Consider the following 18,161-nt stretch of genomic DNA (forward strand, 5'->3'; position numbering starts at 1 on the left):
TAGGGAAAGAAACAGCAAATCTTCACCGTAGTCTCTTTGAATCAAATGAAGTGATGACCTCAGTCGTTAGGATGAAGCTAGCTAGCTAACATGAAGGAATGGAAGTTTTCAACTGAACCTACATGGTCTGCCAATAAATATGTGTATTACATGTTCTGTGAGCATTGCGGGTTGGTTGGCCCAGTAGTTCACTTTTGTTAAATAATCTCGCCCTCAAGGGACACTACAGGAATATAACAAGTCAAGCTATAGTTAGCTACAACTTAAGAAAGCAAGAGAGGCCTTGCCCAGGTGACCGAAACGCGGCAGTCCATTGCCTCTGTGACTAAAAAAATAGTTCCACTCACGCGACTCTGCCTAGTTCGAAGTGCGGGCTGCCATGTTCTCCATCGGCGGGATCACCGGCTGTCCAGCTCATGTCACTAGAGTGTGCGCCCGTTGGTGCAGGCTCGTGTGCATGAGCCTTTGAGGGGCAAATGCCGCTGTCTTCTAAAGTTGTACCCGACTATAGATTGACAGAAAATTTGTCTAGGAGTATCATTTTTTGTGTGCCAATATTTGTTTTAGAGCGCAGCTCTTTGGCGTCCGTTCCTGGGTTTCGCGTCGTCGTCGGCGTCGTCGTTGTCGGCGTTGTCGTCGGCCTCGTAACCAGCTCGCCGACGAATCTGCTCCGCCGCCGCCGCGCATGCGCGCTGTCGGCTCTCCGGGCGAGGGAGGATGATGGAAGGGAGGAGGAGAGACTGTGGAGGAGGTCTGGCTACACAAATGGCTCTTTGGCGTCCGTTCCTGGGTTTCGCGTCGTCGTCGGCCTCGTAACCAGCTCGCCGACGAATCTGCTCCGCCGCCGCGCATGCGCGCTGTCGGCTCTCCGGGCGAGGGAGGATGATGGAAGGGAGGAGGAGAGACTGTGGAGGAGGTCTGGCTACACAAATGGCTCTTTGGCGTCCGTTCCTGGGTTTCGCGTCGTCGTCGGCGTTGTCGTCGGCCTCGTAACCAGCTCCGCCCCCCTTTCATCCCCCCAGCGCTAGCAGCGACCGACTGATACCGCTTTCGTGAGTCCGCTACCGCACTCACGAAAGACGTCGTGCACTTCCTGCAACTCGCATTAACCGTCCATCGATCCACACCGATGTTAGTAGTGGGGGACTTTAATGTTGACATAAAGACAAACAGCAATTTCCTAACACTTATGCGGGAGAACATCCCGTTCCTCTCGCTCGTAACGCGTCCCACGGCTGTGACAACCTCGCGAGGCACTTGTATCGATCTCGTCTTTGAGAATCAAGCATTGGTGTACCAAGTCGAACATATATCAGTCTATTTCTCCGACCACAAAGCTTCTTTCATGACTGTCAAGAACTGTTAGTGCAGTCTTTGTTAAAGGAATACGTGTGAAAAAAAAAAATGCTGTGATAGCGCATACATGTGTTGCTCGATTTCTTTGCCTCAATCTATCGAAAAGGTGAAACAGCTTATTTGCTGCGCTCAAATTTCGCATTAGGAAGTAACGTAATCGTCGGTAATTTTTTTTCTTGCGTGGGAAATTGGTCCCGGAAGTCCCGCTGCTGCCCTGCAATCTTAACAGCCCATGCTAAACTAGACGAGTTGAAGTAACCTCCATGTGCGCTCCCTCTGTGCTGCCGTTATATACTTTAGCAATTCTAAGTATTTGTCCACGCTCTGCGGCTTTGTTTGGGTTCAGATTTCTGGATACGGTCACTTACCGAGTCCAGGAGCTGGCGAGGGTGACGCTAGCATTTGCCTCGGCAGATGTAAACAGGTCTAGCGATGTTACTCGCCATGGTAGAACATAGGAGCCGCCTTGTGAATCGGCTAATATTAACGTTGACAGGTACCATAGTCCACAACAAACAGTGGCGCCACTGCACTTTTTCATTTTTGTCGTTTTGTTGCTTACATAAGCTCTGTTTCTACTACGAATGATGAGTTGGTTATAACGGCAGCGAAACTTATCGATGTAATATTTTTCTTTAGTGTGCCTATAATGAATTATGAGTCTGGGGACTTGTGAATTTGTTTGCGATTTGCGCACCTTAGTGGATAGTTTGTCGGAGTATTAAACATGCTCATGAATACAATAACAAACATCACCATATGCATGCAGATAGAAGCATAGGCAATCTCAGGCAAAGGATGCAGTGTAAATCCCTGCCGGTTCTTCGTCTAGTGAAGCATTATTGTTGGACTATTAGTTGGACTCACAATAAGATGTAATGCCTGCAGATTTGACACGCATGCACTGTTTAAAATATTGCGGGCTTGACTGGCATGGCTTCATGGCCGCCCCATGCGCCGCACTCCACAGCTAAAAAATGCACTCCTGCGCAAGTGCCCGGCGGCCTCGAGCTGGTGCTGTTAGCCGACAGCTCTGGCGCCCATGGTTGCAGCCATAGGTGGGAGGCCGGGCAAGATTTCATTGCCTGGTGTGCACTGCCTCTCTTTAGACGTGTTGCGTAAGATTTTTCACACAAATTGAGAATATATGGTAGGCAATTTTTCAGCCCTTCCTCATGCTCTGCCTAGAACATATTAGTCCTTTTGTGTGTTTCTTTCTTCCTGTACCTTTCTAGATGGCGCAAGCACAAGTTTGTGTCGCCATCTGCCTGCAGCTGCAGAAACTAGCGTTTCAGGGAGGCTGACGCGTGTTGCCCGCTCCAGGAACACGCAGAAGTCCTCCCTCAAGCGCTTCTTTCTGGAGGTGCTGGCAAGTGGCGACAAAAGTTATTACTTGCGTTGTCGCGGCAGCAGGTCGCATTCCCATAAGGGCAGGAAAATTTGCCATTCATTTGAAGAACCAGGCAATTAACTTTGTGAACTTTTAAACCAAACGACGTAGCCTCCAAAATGTGTTCCTTTCTGCAAAATTTGAGCTAGAGCAGTGCAGCGGTGAGCTCAAAATCTTTATTCGAACAGGCACAACCAAACATGCAAAAGCCGGTATATATATATATATATATATATATATATACACACACACATATAGGGTGTGTCCGGAAAGTCACGTGATTTTATCTGTAGAAAAACGTTTATTCAAGATATTTTTACAAACATGTACAATTCTTCGAAGTAGTCTCCTTTGGCATCTGCACGTTTTTGGCCAGCGACTCTGACATGCACTGTACACATCCTGGAAGGCGTCAACGGGAACCTCTTTTAGAGCCTTTGTCACTGCAGTTTGTATGGCTTCAATGGCCCCAAAACAGACTCCTTTCAAGGCACTGTTGATTCTCGGAAAGAGAAAAAAGTCTGCCGGAACCAGGTCAGGATTACAGGGGCGCTGGGGAAGTATCGCCAAGTTGCGCTTGGCCAGGAACCCCCATACACGCAGAGAACTGGCTCGGAGCGTTGTCATGGTGGGTGCAACTGCAAGGTATTAGTGATATCGTTTCGCGCTCGGAGAACCCTTTTTTCTCAATCTCTCGAGAACATCCACGTAATAGGTAGCATTGATTGTCTGCCCTCTAGGTACGAATTCTTTGTGGACCACACCCTTGGTGTCGAAAAAGACAATTAGCATGGTTTTCACTTTCGACTTCCTCATTATTGCCTTCTTGGGGCGAGGGGACCCCGAAGTGTGCCATTTGGAACTTTGGCGCTTCGTCTCAGGATCGTACTCAAATACCCACGTTTCTTCACCGGTATGACACTGTACAAATAATAAGGTTCGATTTGCATGCAAAATTTCACTCGCGATCACCGCTTGTCGATCGACAGTTTGGGCACCAGCTTGGCACACACTTTCCGCGTGTTCAAATTGTCACTTACGATGCCGTGTACGGCGGTTTTCGGAATATTTAAAGTCGGTGCTATCATCTGCATTCTGATTTGACGGTCGGTGTTCGAAAGATCACGAACATGACACATTTTCGTCACTTTTGCTAGTTGATGGCTGTCCAGAGCGGGATTTATTATCCACGTATTCTCGGCCCCTTTTAAATGCCTTCAACCACCTTGAAACTTGGAAATATGACAGAGCAGAATTCCCCTAAGCTTGCTGAATCATTTGGTAGATATCGGCAGGACTTTTATCGAGTTTAGCACAGAACTTGATTGCGTACCGTTGTTTGCATGTGGATGCCATCACATGTCGTGACAGAGCACTATGAGGAGGTTCACGGAAACAGCGGTCCTGACTCTCCCAGAGCTTGAAGCAGACTACGCTAGGTAATGATGAAACGCTAACAGCCCCCCACCTAACCCAACAAATCTCATCGTGATACGACGAATGGCAGCGCCGAAAAAAAAAATCAATTGTACTACTTTCCAGCAACAGCCTAGCGTTTCTCAAAAGTGACTTTTGACAAAGGCTTGTCCACCAGCTGAAACGTCCGTAAAATATACTGTTCCAATCCAATGTACCTCGTACTCTCTCTCTCTCTCTACATGTATATGCATGTGTGTGTGTGTGTGCGCGCGTGCAAGTTGGTGAAAGCGCTCATCAAGCCAGATAACACCGTGATTAAGGTTGTGCCGCAGACGTAAGAACACGCAACACTTCACGACATTTTTGGTGCTTGGTTGAGAGCGAAACCGAAACGAAAATCACTAACCTGAGAGCTGCCACTCGCACGGTGGGAATTGACATACCGTTGGGCGAGGCTGGGAGAAGAACGGGAAGAGCAAAGCTGAGCGGAGAGCGAATGTGAATGTACCTGGATTGGCGTTGTTGTTTAAGTGAATGTGCCCATGCTTTGGCGGAGCTTTCGCGACTACCGGGGCATGAATTTCGTAAATTGGCTTAAGTAAACTTGAACAGCTGCGCCGTCCCCAATACGTCGTTATTTTTGGTGAATCAGGTGCCTCAGGTAGAGTGTAAAATTTTGTTCAGTTGTTGCATTTCCGGCTTTGTCGATATTTCGGACACTTATTTGAGCCCTGTTTACGTGGGTGCCCTTAGAGATATGTGTTTGCAAGTGCTTATTTGAAGGGAAAGAAAGTAAAAGAGGGCTTGGATGATGTGAGTTCTAGCAGAGGAATTTCATAATACTGAAAGTTGTGTTGAGCCAAACTTGAAAGACAGCTACAAGAGCCAGTGAAGAGGATGCGAAATTGAAACTACAGGCAACACTTCACGAGATAACTGAGCTGGCAGTGTCTTTCGGAGATGTCAAGAATGGCTGAAGGTGTACCTGTGCTGATTTGTCTCGTTTTTTCTCGTTTTCGCCTCGACGGTGTCTAGTAATGGGCTAAGAACTATACTTTACTATCCGACAGCCCTCGCCTTAATATGGGCCTGCTTTACACTGCACTCATATTTAATCTTATCAGTAAACCATTATTAGCAGATTGGGAAACAGGCTGGCTGCTGTGTTTCTTGTCGGGGTATATTTAGGGAATGGTTCCTGTGATGCATCTCCTTGTGAGACGGTGAGTCTAATTTAGAGTGTCAATTAGATGGTCAGAACTTACAAGCCCTGCTAGAGAAACGCATGTAAATGACACATAAGTCTAGTTACTAAGCATGTAAAAGCCACAGCTGCATTACTGATGGCGGACGCTCTCAGCAAATTCAATCTTGGAGCTCAGTTTTTTTTATTGCTTTTATAAATCTGACTGCATGCATGTTAGGTTCTATGTTGTTACTTACGTTATTCTTACTTATATTCTTATATTCTTCTTATATTCTTACTTACGCTCTTGCAACCGCGGGAATTTCGGGTCGTCTGCTCCAATTTGTGCATAATTTTCTATCGGAGCGCTGGATGAAAGTGCGCGTCGGAGGAGTAACTAGTGAATACCGAAATGTGAAGTGTGGTGTTGCACAAGGCAGCATATTATCGCCGCTTTTGTTTAACACCGTACTCGCCGCGCTTCCAAGTCGCTTGCCTCGGGACACTGACTTCCGTGTGAGCATAGCTGTCTGCGCAGATGACATTGCTCTTTGGATAAGCGGCCCTTCGCACCTTGGTCCGCGGCTTCGTGCAAGCTTGCAAAGAGCTCTGAACGCTACTTCGGAGTGCTTGGGTGAAGTTGGCCTGCTCATATCACCTGCTAAGTCGGCTGCAATAGCATATCGCCCTAAACAACGCGCTCGCTGAACAATGAGCCGACTGTATCTTGACGAATCGCCTATAAACTGGGTGCGACAACACCGTTATTTGGGGTTAATTGTGGATGATCCCATCTCTTAGCGTCCTGCCATTAAATCTGTAGGACGCAAATCGCACTCCCTCTTTAAGTATGTGGCCGCCTTGACTGCTCCAGGTGCTGGCTGCAACCAAACAATGGCTCTTCAGGTGTACCAGTCATCTGTACTCTCAGGCATGCTGTACGCATTACCAATCTTGAACATACCACCTAGTTTGATGGCCCAACTGGAGTGAGATCATCGCGTTGCCCTTCGCCTAATGCTTGGATTACGTCGTGGGGCGCAATCTATTGCATTACTCACTGAAGCGCATCAGTTACCCCTGAGGCTGCAAGCAGATCAGAGAGCTCTGTATCATATTGAGCGTCTGCACCGCGCATCAAATGGTCAGTCGCTCCTTGATCGTCTCATTCACCGCCCGTTATCTCGCATGGGAAAAATGGCGGCATTATTTATGAATATCACTACCATTTCTGAACATGCTGCTTCAGATACGTCTCCGCCTCCAAAGGGTATCACGAAACACATATTCCCCATTTACCTCACAATACCTGACATGCAAAAAAAGTCTGATATGGCTTTTTCGGCAATATTCCAATTGGCTCAGTTCCACATGTTCGAAATTTTTCCAGAATATGTTTAAGTTTTCACATATGCATCTGCGCACAATGACGGTCAAAGCGCCTCTGCTGCTTTTTTCTGCCCTTCAACTCAAGTACGACGTATCTTCCGAATATCTCATCCAACTTTGTCAACAACTGTAGAGCTAGCAGTGATTAATATTGCACTGAAATACGCGTAAGAGGAGTTAACTACATCGAAGGTTGTCATTTTTAGGGACTCTTGTGCTGCCCTCAGGTTACAACGCAGTGAGCTCGATTGACCTCTTGTGCGCAACATTGCTGACTCTGCAAGCAAAATTACATCACGTGGAGCATCTCTCGTTGCTTAATGGATACCTTCACACGTAACAATCGCCGGAAATTAGGCTCATTGGCTTGCTTCAAGTTGCGCTCATAACAACTGTGACTGTCCAGAAATTTTGTGCAAGCTTGATGACGCTCGTTTGATGATTCGTCGCCACCTACTCAAGCAGCATCAAGATCAGCATGTCGTAAATGGAACGTTCCCGCTCCGTGTTCGCGCTCGAGGCATGCCTCGTCACGCTAGAGCACAACTGCTCCAGCTGAGGGTTGGTTGCGTGAACGTGCACCAACGTTTATACAGGCAAGGGCATGTGGCAAGTCCATTGTGTACGTCTTGTGGCTTCTACGAGATGCTTCAGCACCTTATATTTGAGTGTCCCGCTTTCAGTGCGCAGCGCATGTCGCTAGTGAGAGACTATCATCTCCTTGGCTTGCGGTGTGCGACACTCGAGGAATGTTTATACCCCAGTGGTTGTGCGCCTAAACAGGATCAGGCCATCGCGCCCTACTAAATTTTCTAGAGTTAACTAACTTAGGTTCACGTTTGTAGCGTGAACATTTAACATTCTGTACTAACGTGACGTTCAGTGACCGGCCGTACTGTGTGTGATCTGTACTGTCTTCTAAAGCTTCATCCTTTGAAGATAGGAGGTGGTGGGTTCAAACACCTTGTAGTGTATATTGTGAACTGACTACCGGTGAAACCGTGATTTCGTGCAGCTGTACTTGGCGTCTCATCGTGGAGCGCACAATTAGCCGCATAGCGAACTAGCCATGGATGTGATTGATAATTGTGGAGGCTGTTCGACGCGAAGTCACTTTAATTCCGGCTGTAGAGTCGAAACTCGGCAGAACAATGTGCATAGTGTACTGTGTTTTACTTTAGTCTTTAGATTTGTCTTGTTGCTCTTCCTTTCCTCTTTCCTCCCCTCTTTCCTATCTTCCATTTCTGTGTTGCCGTCACCTCCCTTCAGAAGAGTAGGCATGCGTTGTGGCACTTGACAGCCTGCTCCTCGCTTTCCCTTTCCTGTTAACTGTGTATATGTGTTCAAAACAAATAATAATAATAAATACGTAGGTTATGCTTACTAATTTATTTTTCTAAACAAATTGCGCAAGTTCTAGTAGCGTATCGTAGGCAGTAGAGTTTAATGCGTTCCTTTTTTCGCAACTTGCAATGTTATGGTTTGCCTATTCTGCAGTGCAATGACGTTCATGTAATATTTTTTACCATTCCATGCTACTGGTGCCTGTTTTTAGTTTGCTTTTGCATGCTGCTTTTTCTTTTGTCTTGCCGTTTCATGCTTATGTAACTGTGTTTCCCCTTTAAGGTATTCACAAATATGTTTAAAAATAAATAAAATAAACATGCCGTGGGTAGACACGTGGAAGTTTACCCCCCTTACCCATTAGCTTCCAGAACATCTGTAATGAACTTACAAATATATTCAAAAATAAACATGCCGGGGGCCCTATAAGGACGCTGAAATGCCCATACAAAAGCAAGCGCCGACACCAGCAGGTGACCATTTTAAAGCTTTGAAACCAACTCCCAAAGCGGTAAACATGCATAGAACCCGTAAATTGCGAAGTATAGTGCATGTCCGGCACATAACGAACGCTTGCAGATATATTCCACTTCTACAAACAAACGTGGATGTAGTGGTAATATTTGTGTGGAAAAGAAATTAACGTATTTGAGCATGAATAGGGGCCAGCATGCCCTTTGTCCCTCAAGGACGGTCAGCAATCATTTCCACATCGGTGATCATGCAGCACAAAAGCATTTCTTTTCTCGCCTCATCCAAGACACAGAAACAGCACCGGAGCACCCGAAAGCCTTCCCAACGCACGAAGAACCGTCGGTTTCTCAAGCACCACACTGTGGTGAAGGACCCGGCCGCGCCCCCCGCTGAACCTGCGCTCTGTCCATGTGAATGGGCCGGCTGGAACAAGACCTTTCAGAGGCCATGATTTCCTATACACAACTGAAAGCACTGCTTAGGGATGGTGTATCACTATGGCAGTCACTAAGTTTGTGGAATATATGTGGGTGGCTAGCGTACAATTCTGCTGAGGTCCTGAGCTAGTATTTATTTGTCACATTCTAAAGGAGTGGAAACGGCTCACAACTTGCCTTGTCACTCACTTGCTTGAACTGTAACATGCAAGTGGCTGATCCACACCATTTCATTTTTGGTGACTACATAAAAACTCAGCGTGATCAAGTTTCGCTCCGTTATCATCAAAATCATATTAACAGCATATTTGTACCTCTGACCTCAGTACTACCATATATAGTTATCAACTTGGTGTCATGCAATAGTTGAACTCAGCTCTTATGAATGTAGTCTTGTGATGTATGATAAGGATCATAGAGGATGCCTTGAACCCATACGAGAAAGCGAACCTTAAACCGTGTGATAAGCCTCAGTGTTCTGGGAAATGCACAAAGGAGATTTCACTAGTATGTGCTTGAATAAAATCGATTGTGAGCTGGTATCTTGGTTGGCATGCTGAAATGACGCTCTGTGTTTTACGCCGCCTTCCTGTGTCCAGGGGAAGAGAACATGTTGCTTGGCTAGGTCGTTCATTACAGTAAAGAAGTATGTGACGTATGGAAAATTCAGTAGAATGTCCCATTGTGGTATTCTTTTAAATGCGGATACTGAAAAAATAGCAACTTTCATTCATTCAAGGTCAGCAGGTGCTGAATATGTTATAATTTTATAATGCGGGTTTTTTTCTTGTGTGTTAAGCGAACATAAGGCATTTTACACATCCATGTAATAGTATTTATATATCTTGACAGCTAGCTCACAAAAGTGGGCAGTGTTGATATGATGTTTAACACGTGCATTTAATTATCCTTTACAAAAGGGTAAACATTGGGGAAAGAATGTTTCAACGAAATTTTCTTGAATTTTGTTCGAGGTGCAAGATAGGCTGTTAACCTGTTTTACCCCAAAATGAAGGGCTCTGTGTACATATGTCATTGCGAGCATGTCACTGGCGCGAGCATGAGAAGTGCAAATGGGCCTTTCCTATGTTTTTCAAGAAAGATATTGTGTCTAAATGAATGTAAAGCAGTCAAAACGTAATGCGTAGAATCTGGACTCATATTTTTAAAAACAAGTGAGATAGCAGACTTTAGGGTTGCTTTATAAATATACTAAGTATGCAGTGTTTACTTTTTGTGTTTCGCTCAACGCATTGTTTGCTCTCTGACGGCATTGTGTTGGTATCAGCTCAAAACCTATCGCTGCTTTTAAAGCAATAGCTTTCTTTAGTTTTTCCCTCCACTTTGCGGCTTTTATGTTATTGACCGTGTATGGCACGCTTGGGGCATTAGGTGTCTCTACGTATGTTCCCAATATATATGTGTAGATATATAGGACTAATGGTTGTTTTTTGAACTTCGGTCCCGAAGCAAAGAAGCCCTATGCGTTAACAATGAGACCATGGGCACATGCCTGAAAAGAGAGAAATAGTATGAATGCTGTCGAATATTTTCCTCTTACCAATCAATGCTTGAGAGGTGTGGTACATTAAGGGCTTCGCATAGCAGCAATTTACTTGGAAAAAGTGGGCGCCCTCATCTTCTAGCTGTTAATGGAAACAAAGTTGGGGAACGTCTTCGTGCCTGAAGTTCACTATGCGCTTCTCATCTTAATGTGGCACATTTCTGTAAGGTAAACCATATGTATCTTGTGATTACCAGCATGCTTTATTGCTTTCTCTTCAACAGCCATCATGTTAGCTGATTTTTTCATTGAAACCTGAAAGCACCTCTCTTCTTGTAAAAGACGTGAGGCGCAAGTACAAAGATATGAACTCAAGGTTGTCTCGGCCAGGAATCTTTTTTCTTCTTCTTTTGGCGGTGCACTTATAGTAACTCATTGAAGCAGCTGTCTGACAAATGGATTCGAGAACGAGAATCTTTACGGCATCACGGTGGCCTGAATGCGAGAAAATAATGTGAAATCTGTCACAACACACCGAGATGCCAGCGCTGACGTTTCAGAACAAATTTTGAAAAGATGCATGTTTATCCTTATGTTATATTCGAATGGTCGTTTTCAGCGCTCTATAGGGCACTGAAAAGTGGCCACGCATTCGGGTGGTAGAAGCCGAGAGCTTGGACTACGTTTGGGTGATTCTTTCGGGGCGTCAGCCTCCGACTCAAGCACTCGCAACCGCTCTGAGTTCCGTGAGCGCGATCTAGCCGAGAGGAGTGTCCAGCGACACCCACTGCCGTATTTTGACGCGGTTGCCTACAAATGACAGCGCCAGTGCACATTTTTGCCATTGGGAGTTTTGGAGCGTCGTGCAGGTTTGTTTGGCTGTGTCCGTGGCATTTTCATGTGCCACTGCCGTCAATATACACTGAGCAAGGCATAATTGCACGATGTCGAAACGAAAGCCACTAATAAATGCGGAAGAATCATCAGTGATGCTTTTAGAGCACCTTCAACCGAGGGCCTTGAAGCTGGGAGCTCCTACAACGACTGCCACATTTGTGCGAACAAGTTTGTTGAGTTGTTCGCCGAGCATCTTCAAGTGCTGAAAGTCCAAGGCTGCGTTCGAAAGGTAGTCAGCAATTACTCCGACAAACAGCTAATGTAATGTTCAGCCGCAAAGCGAAGTGGCGCCACTGGCGCACTGCTCTGAGATCACTCATGCATTCGGTTGATACACTGCATCTCCCGCTCAGACTGCATGCTTTGCTCGTATCTGCCAACTCTGCGCCAGAGGACCAGAGTGGCCAACCGAACACACCATTAGTTTTCGTCCTTCTGGGAATTTACCTCTTACCAGGAAACTAACGAAAGTAGTGGTTTTACAGAATTACTTATCAGTCTGAAACTGATTTAATATTTCACTTTGGTGTTGCATTGACAACTATCGCTGCCCTGTTTCTTGGAAAAAGTCTGGAAGGCTGGGTACGACCCTTGCTGTATAGCTGGTGCTTGTGGGCCATCGTGCTTTATGGAATTTCGTTGCTTCATCGCTTATTTTGCCTGAGGCTGAAAAAGAGTAGGGGCTTTGAAACCCGCACAATCAAATGATGTAAGATTTGAGGTTCCTTTCAGCAAGCAGCAGAATAATTTTCGGCTCGCATGTTGATGCCAGCATTGTCTACAGATCGGTAATGTTTTCTTACTCTTCAAAAAGCTTTCAGTGCCCTTTTAGCAGGACGCTAAAAAGGATAGTTACATTAGATTAGTACATTAACCTTCTGAATAAATCTGTGTTGTTTGGTGCCGTAAGGGCCTGTTATGGCCAAAGGGCGCCATAAATTAAGCTTCTGCAATAGCAAAACAGTGACTTAGCAGGATGGGAAGTTCAGTAAGCCGGAAAAGATGCAGACATGAAAGATGAATGGGAACGCCATGTAGAAGTTCTTGCACCACCGTGCAATGTCTTCACGGTTTTTGTCATTGTCTGCTCAGGTTTAGTGAATTGTTTATTAGTAAAGAAGGACTACGTTGAATATGAATGGAACCACAGACTCTGCCTTGGAAGCTTTGATAACGTTTTCTATGCCAACATAGCCCAATGCAAGATTGACCTATATTTTCCCTATTACTATATGAGTGTTTTTCCCCAAAAATAGTGACTATACAATTTTCATAGAATAGTTTACCACCCTAATTGGTCAAGCATTTTTCTAATGTCTTATGAACGTACAGTCAAAGCCCTTCAGAAGGATTGAAGGGCCCCTCACCAGGCCCCATAGCAAATTTTAGTTATACGCTGGAAGTTGTTACGTGTTCTCTAGGGAGCGTTACACCGCAAACATTCTTCATGTCGGCTCATCAATATCTGAGATAGAAATATTTCAGTGCCGCGAACCTATGATTTCAGCAGGTGGGCTCCAGTGCATAGGGGGACTCCCTCTTCACTCTCCCCATCTAGCCTTCGCAAGTGAAAATCCTTCCCTTCGTTCTCCTATGCCAGACCTCGAGGATCGCGTGGCACATACGTCATGGACCTCGCCTTCACTTTTTTTTTCTCCTCACTTCTTTATTTCGATGATGCGCATTTCCTCTGGCGGCGATGTGTGGAAGCTGTTATCGTTTCGCCAAGCGTATGATTTTGCACGCCGTGCACAAGGACACATGACTAGCAGTATAATTCCATTTTACACGAATACTGAGGCAGAACAAGTGGATCGCAGAGCATGATCATGCGCTGGAGCATGGTGAAAAATGCCATAGTTTTGGTACCTGTGCACGTGACCCCACGACCGTGGGAACAAGCTGACGAAGCTGTAGTATCTCTCTTGCTTCGTTGCGAAGTAAAGCAAAAAACATGCAGGCAATCCGTTCGTGTGTTTTATTATTTCCCAAAACTTAAATTCTTCAGTTCAAGCAACAGATCACACAAATAACAGATCGTGCCTTGATTAATTTTCGAAGTCGCGTGTCACTATGAGCGAGCCATACTGCAGACTCGAGTACCTAGGCGCAGGGACATGAGTACGTCATCCTCCGGCTTGGAGCGTGGCGGTCGCGAGGAGAAGGAAAAACGGCGTTCTGCTTGAAATTTCAGATCTTTCCGCGATGCGTAGCGATGTAATACTTTGCAGGCATGATCGTTATCACGCATTGTATGATCTGCGCTTGTCAGCTCAAAAGGCCAGACCTGGTGAGGGCCCTTTAAGGCATGTACTTTTTTGCTTCAAATTGGAACCACGTGGTGCAGTTTAAGGGATGTAACATCATGCAAGTTGTAATTAAGTTTGAGAGCAGTGTCTGGGAACACAAAATATGTGCAAACAGGCGCAGGCTACAGGAGGGCATGATCTTGATTAACTGATCCCTAGGCCATGGTGTTGATTAACTTGTGAACCTATGCTCCACAGGTTGAAAGCTGGGTCATCATGAATATACAGTGTTACAAATTAGCGGTTATGAGCTTCATTTAGTGCTGCTGATGTTTCATTCACACGCAGAGCAATTGACTGTTGCCCGGCGGCAAACCGAGCCACACCAGCCTAGGCTAAGTTTTCTGTACGGCGGCGAAGCCAGTGAAGCAGACCAGGTTAAGTACTGCCAACCTACCCTCCTCCTCCACGCTCCTCTCCCACTCACCCCCTTAGCTTCCGGCGTCAAACGGAACTTCCGTAGCTGCAGCTTTCTGTTCTGACTTGAAGTGTTATGTATATTTAGCGTTGTTTATTTGTCGTCGTTGGAGAGGCTTTAATTGCACCAGCTGCGGCTTAAACTGTGAATGCTATTCCATCCCAGAACCACCGCCTATTGTAATCAGCGATCTGATCGTGTTCGCTGCTTCGTGTCAATCTCCAACGGGTTGTGCTACGAGAGACAACGTACAGTGGAACATAGTGCCTGGGCGCTTGGAGACCGCTTTCGTATTTCGTGCATTTGGAAAACAGCGACCGTGAAGTACTCCTTCAGCGTAATACAACAGCTTTTCCCCTTTGCATTCTTCTCATGGTGACTGCCACAGCTCTGCTATGCACGCGCGGGCGTCTCACCATCGGCCGTCAAAGCAGAAATTCCCGCAGCGCAACTCCAGGAAGCGGAAACGACGGAACCGGAAATTTTGAAACCGGAAATGCGGGAACTGGATTTGGTGTGAGGGGAAATGGTGGCGCACAGCAAAGGTTGTCGCACTTAAGAAAGCGGCGGCGGCGCATGGATGGAGGGGCTTTAGAGCAGACAAGCCAGACAAGCCCATAGTCTGCTTTGCTTCTGAATGAACGAAGTGCAGAATGCTGTGTCTTGTGCTGTGTTTGCTGACCAGACCTCCGACATAACCGCACATGAACAGGTATCCTTCTAGCTTAGATACGTTACAGAAAGCCTGGAAGTGGTGGAGGCGTTTCTTAGCCTTTACATAACTGCAGACACCAAAGTGCGTTTGTACTCCCTTCACCACAGGTCTATCTGATAAAAGTGGTGGGTTTCATGCTGTAGTGCAGGATGCGGAGCATAGAGTGTTTTATGGGCCTTGCCTTGCGCACACTCTGAACCTGGCATTGCTAGACTTAGGCATGAAAGTTAATCGGTGCCGCGTTTTGGTCAGCTTGTTTACAGACTTGATAAATTTTGTGAATTGTTCTCCAAAAGGACTCAGTTGGTTCGAGCAGTTTTAGAAGGGAGAAAATCAAGCACTCAGAGGATTCTGCCAAACAAGATGGACACTAAAGGAATTCTCACTTCAGTCTGTTTTGAACAACTGCTTTGAACTACTCGAAGTAGTTTGATGAAACCAAGGTTTCATCGCACAAAAAGAACGAGACATCAGCCCGAGCTAGTGGCTGTGAAAAAGTACTCGGAAAGTTCTATGACTTCTTTATGCTTAGGCTGATGGTACGTGTTTCTTAAAGGCTGGAAACTGTTAATATTGCTCTGCTAAAAAGGAACCTGCACTTTAGCTATGCAGCACTCTTAATGAAGGCCGTTAAAGAGAGGGTTGGCGACCTTCAAGACAACTTTCTAGTTTTTGGAGTGACTTGTCAAGCAAAGCACTAAAGACTGAGCTTTTAAATCCAAACGTCGCCAAGAAGAAAAGGCAAACACCCCGTCATTATGATAAAGGATGGCACGCAGACGTATTCGGTTCTCTGTAAGATTTTTATTGGCAATGGTTCTTCCTAAGTTGTCGATGCTGTACATGCATCTTTGCGGAAGTGTTCTCCGCCATAAATGTGGGATCACATGACACATGTGGAAAAGTTCGATGGGATAAGCCGGCTGCATGTATTTGTGTGCATTAGACAAGGGGGATGAGGCCTTGATCCAGGCCGCCTCAAGCTGTGTTAAGCCACGTTGATGAAAATAACAAAGCAGTGTAATGTGACAGTTGCAACATTTTATGACTGAAAGACCTTCTTTCGGGGAAAGACGATGAGCCATTGAAGGACGCTCCTTCTTGAGGTTGTTTAACTTCTGTGAATTTCACTGACAGTTTCGGTCACTTCTTGAACTTCAAAGACATCTTTTTATGCCTCCGAAGAGTGAAAAATTTTTTGTGTTCCGCAATGGGAGTAGCTAGATTCAACCATACAGCAGTGCTGTACTGCTACAAAGAACTTGCTCGGTGAATGGACCTAGATCTTGTGGCAAACCACATTATCAAACGAATACCTGCCAGAAAAAACACATTTCATGTCGCAGGATAACCAATGTAGTTGCTGCATCTGAAACACTCCCTGACTTTATATGACTGCTTTACCAATGTATTTGTTTGTTTAATCCTCTGTACGTTTGAAGAATGTTTTTTGTGTTGTCTTGTTTATGTACGTGTGAGCTGGTAATCTGCAGCCCCAGGCTTTGTTTCCTGTTTCCGAGTATTAAAAAAAAAAGAGTCATTTCAGAGTGTATTACTGCTTCAGAAGGAGAGGGGCCGGTGTTCTGCCCCCACAACATGGCATCTCGCACAAGTGTGTTGTTTTTCAGATTTGTGCTCGGTGGTGCATGTGTCGTGGTACTGGCGATAAGCACACGGCGAAAACATCCGATACATGCCGATAAACATACGCCCTGAAAAGCACCCCCTAAATGAGCTACTTACAATATAGCCAGTGTAAAAACACTGTATGAACCCTCCCTCCCCCTAGAGAACCCCCCCCCCCCCAGGAATATAGCATGTCTACGCCACTGTGTGCAAATGTGTGTAAGTGCATGGGACAGTGTTCATGTCACACCAAGTCGCATGCTGCATTCGTGTGCAGTGGCAATTGCATCAATTTCATTTAGATCTAGTAGTTCGTATAGCTTAGATTCAGCCGACGAGAGTGCCAGCACATACCACAATGCTCGCATCCCCCGCATTGCCTAACGAAAATTATATTTCTTTAGTGTTCATCGCACCCTCTAAAATTGCTGCAGGGACCGTTGTCTGCTTTTTCAGGTCAGTGACGGTGACAGTGCATGCTAGTCGAGCTCTACATCGCGTCATGGATCTATCAGGAGCAAGGAATCACAATTATATTCACTCCACAAGTCGTAATGTTTCTGCCATTTCACGGGTAGTTAACGTTGGCATTATTTTCTTCATGTCCCTTTGCCATATTGTAATATGGAAGCTATACGGCTGGTTTAAAGCTGAAGGCCAACAACAGTGGCTAGTGATGAGACAGCAGTCGGTTACATCAGTGTTGATACAGACTCTGAGTAGGTTAGGCTAGAGCCACCTTATTCATTCGTTTAGTGGCTAGGTGCAGTTAGGGGCTGCCAATAAAGGGCCTTTGCAGTTTCCACTTGCATTGAACCGGTGCCCTTATTGTTAAGCTAAGTGCTACTGGAAAGTATTTTGTTTGCGATTACATTGCTGGAGACTCATTTCTGCGTTTGTTAGAAGCGATCGCTCGGCGCTACCCAGTGTGATGGTACATGCCAAAGTAATGGAAAACAAAGCGCAGTGTTCTGACCCTTTGCTCTTGTATGAATGTTTCCATTCTGTGCGCTTACATTGCTGCGGCTTTGCTGCGCGCTTACATACACGGTACGCCCGCGGCGCAGCACTTCCGCGCTAAGCGACGCTCATTTTGGTCACTTCGTATTTATATATAAGCGCGAACAGCGAGCGATGTGCTCAAAGACCAGTGCAAAAAATAGGCGCACGCCAAATCTGTGCGCCTGCACCAAGCCGCGCCGAATGGAAAGCAGCGACAAGCGATCTTATAAAAGCCTAGTGCAAAAACCAGAGGCACACCGATCTGCGCTCGAAAAAGAAACTGTGTAGAAGCCTAGCGCAGAAACCAGCCGCACAGCAATCTGCGCTCGGAAAAGCGCGCGCAACCACGTAGCGAGCCGCGCCAATCCAATCCAGAAGCCAGAGTAGAGGAGGGGGTGAGGAAGTAATGTGTAACACTAAGCTCAGTGTTACCCATAATTTCCCCAGGTTCTGGTCCTTCACACTAAAGTGTATAACTTTATTTTATCAGATGGCATTGACATCTCCTACAATCTATAGTGAATATGCTTGGCAGGCAGCACCATAGAATAGTGATAAAATTCAAATGGATGATATTCCAGCTGAGAGTTAGTAGTATTAAGGGGAGTTGGCATGCCGTGCCATGTAATGTGAAGAATAGGTAACTGGTATTCATTAAATTAAATAAATTGGCAGCCTGAGAATAGGAGTGCAGC

The 18,161-nt window shown here is 45.8% G+C and overlaps 1 protein-coding gene across 3 annotated transcripts in view; it reads left to right on the forward strand.

The window, feature by feature from the left end:
- LOC135898601 (uncharacterized) overlaps positions 1-18,161 on the forward strand; it is an 82,303-nt gene that overhangs the window by 47,933 nt on the left and 16,209 nt on the right. The gene's annotated exons all lie outside the window — the stretch shown is intronic.

Source organism: Dermacentor albipictus, chromosome 10, assembly GCF_038994185.2.
Source record: "Dermacentor albipictus isolate Rhodes 1998 colony chromosome 10, USDA_Dalb.pri_finalv2, whole genome shotgun sequence".
NCBI classification, from domain to species: domain Eukaryota; kingdom Metazoa; phylum Arthropoda; class Arachnida; order Ixodida; family Ixodidae; genus Dermacentor; species Dermacentor albipictus.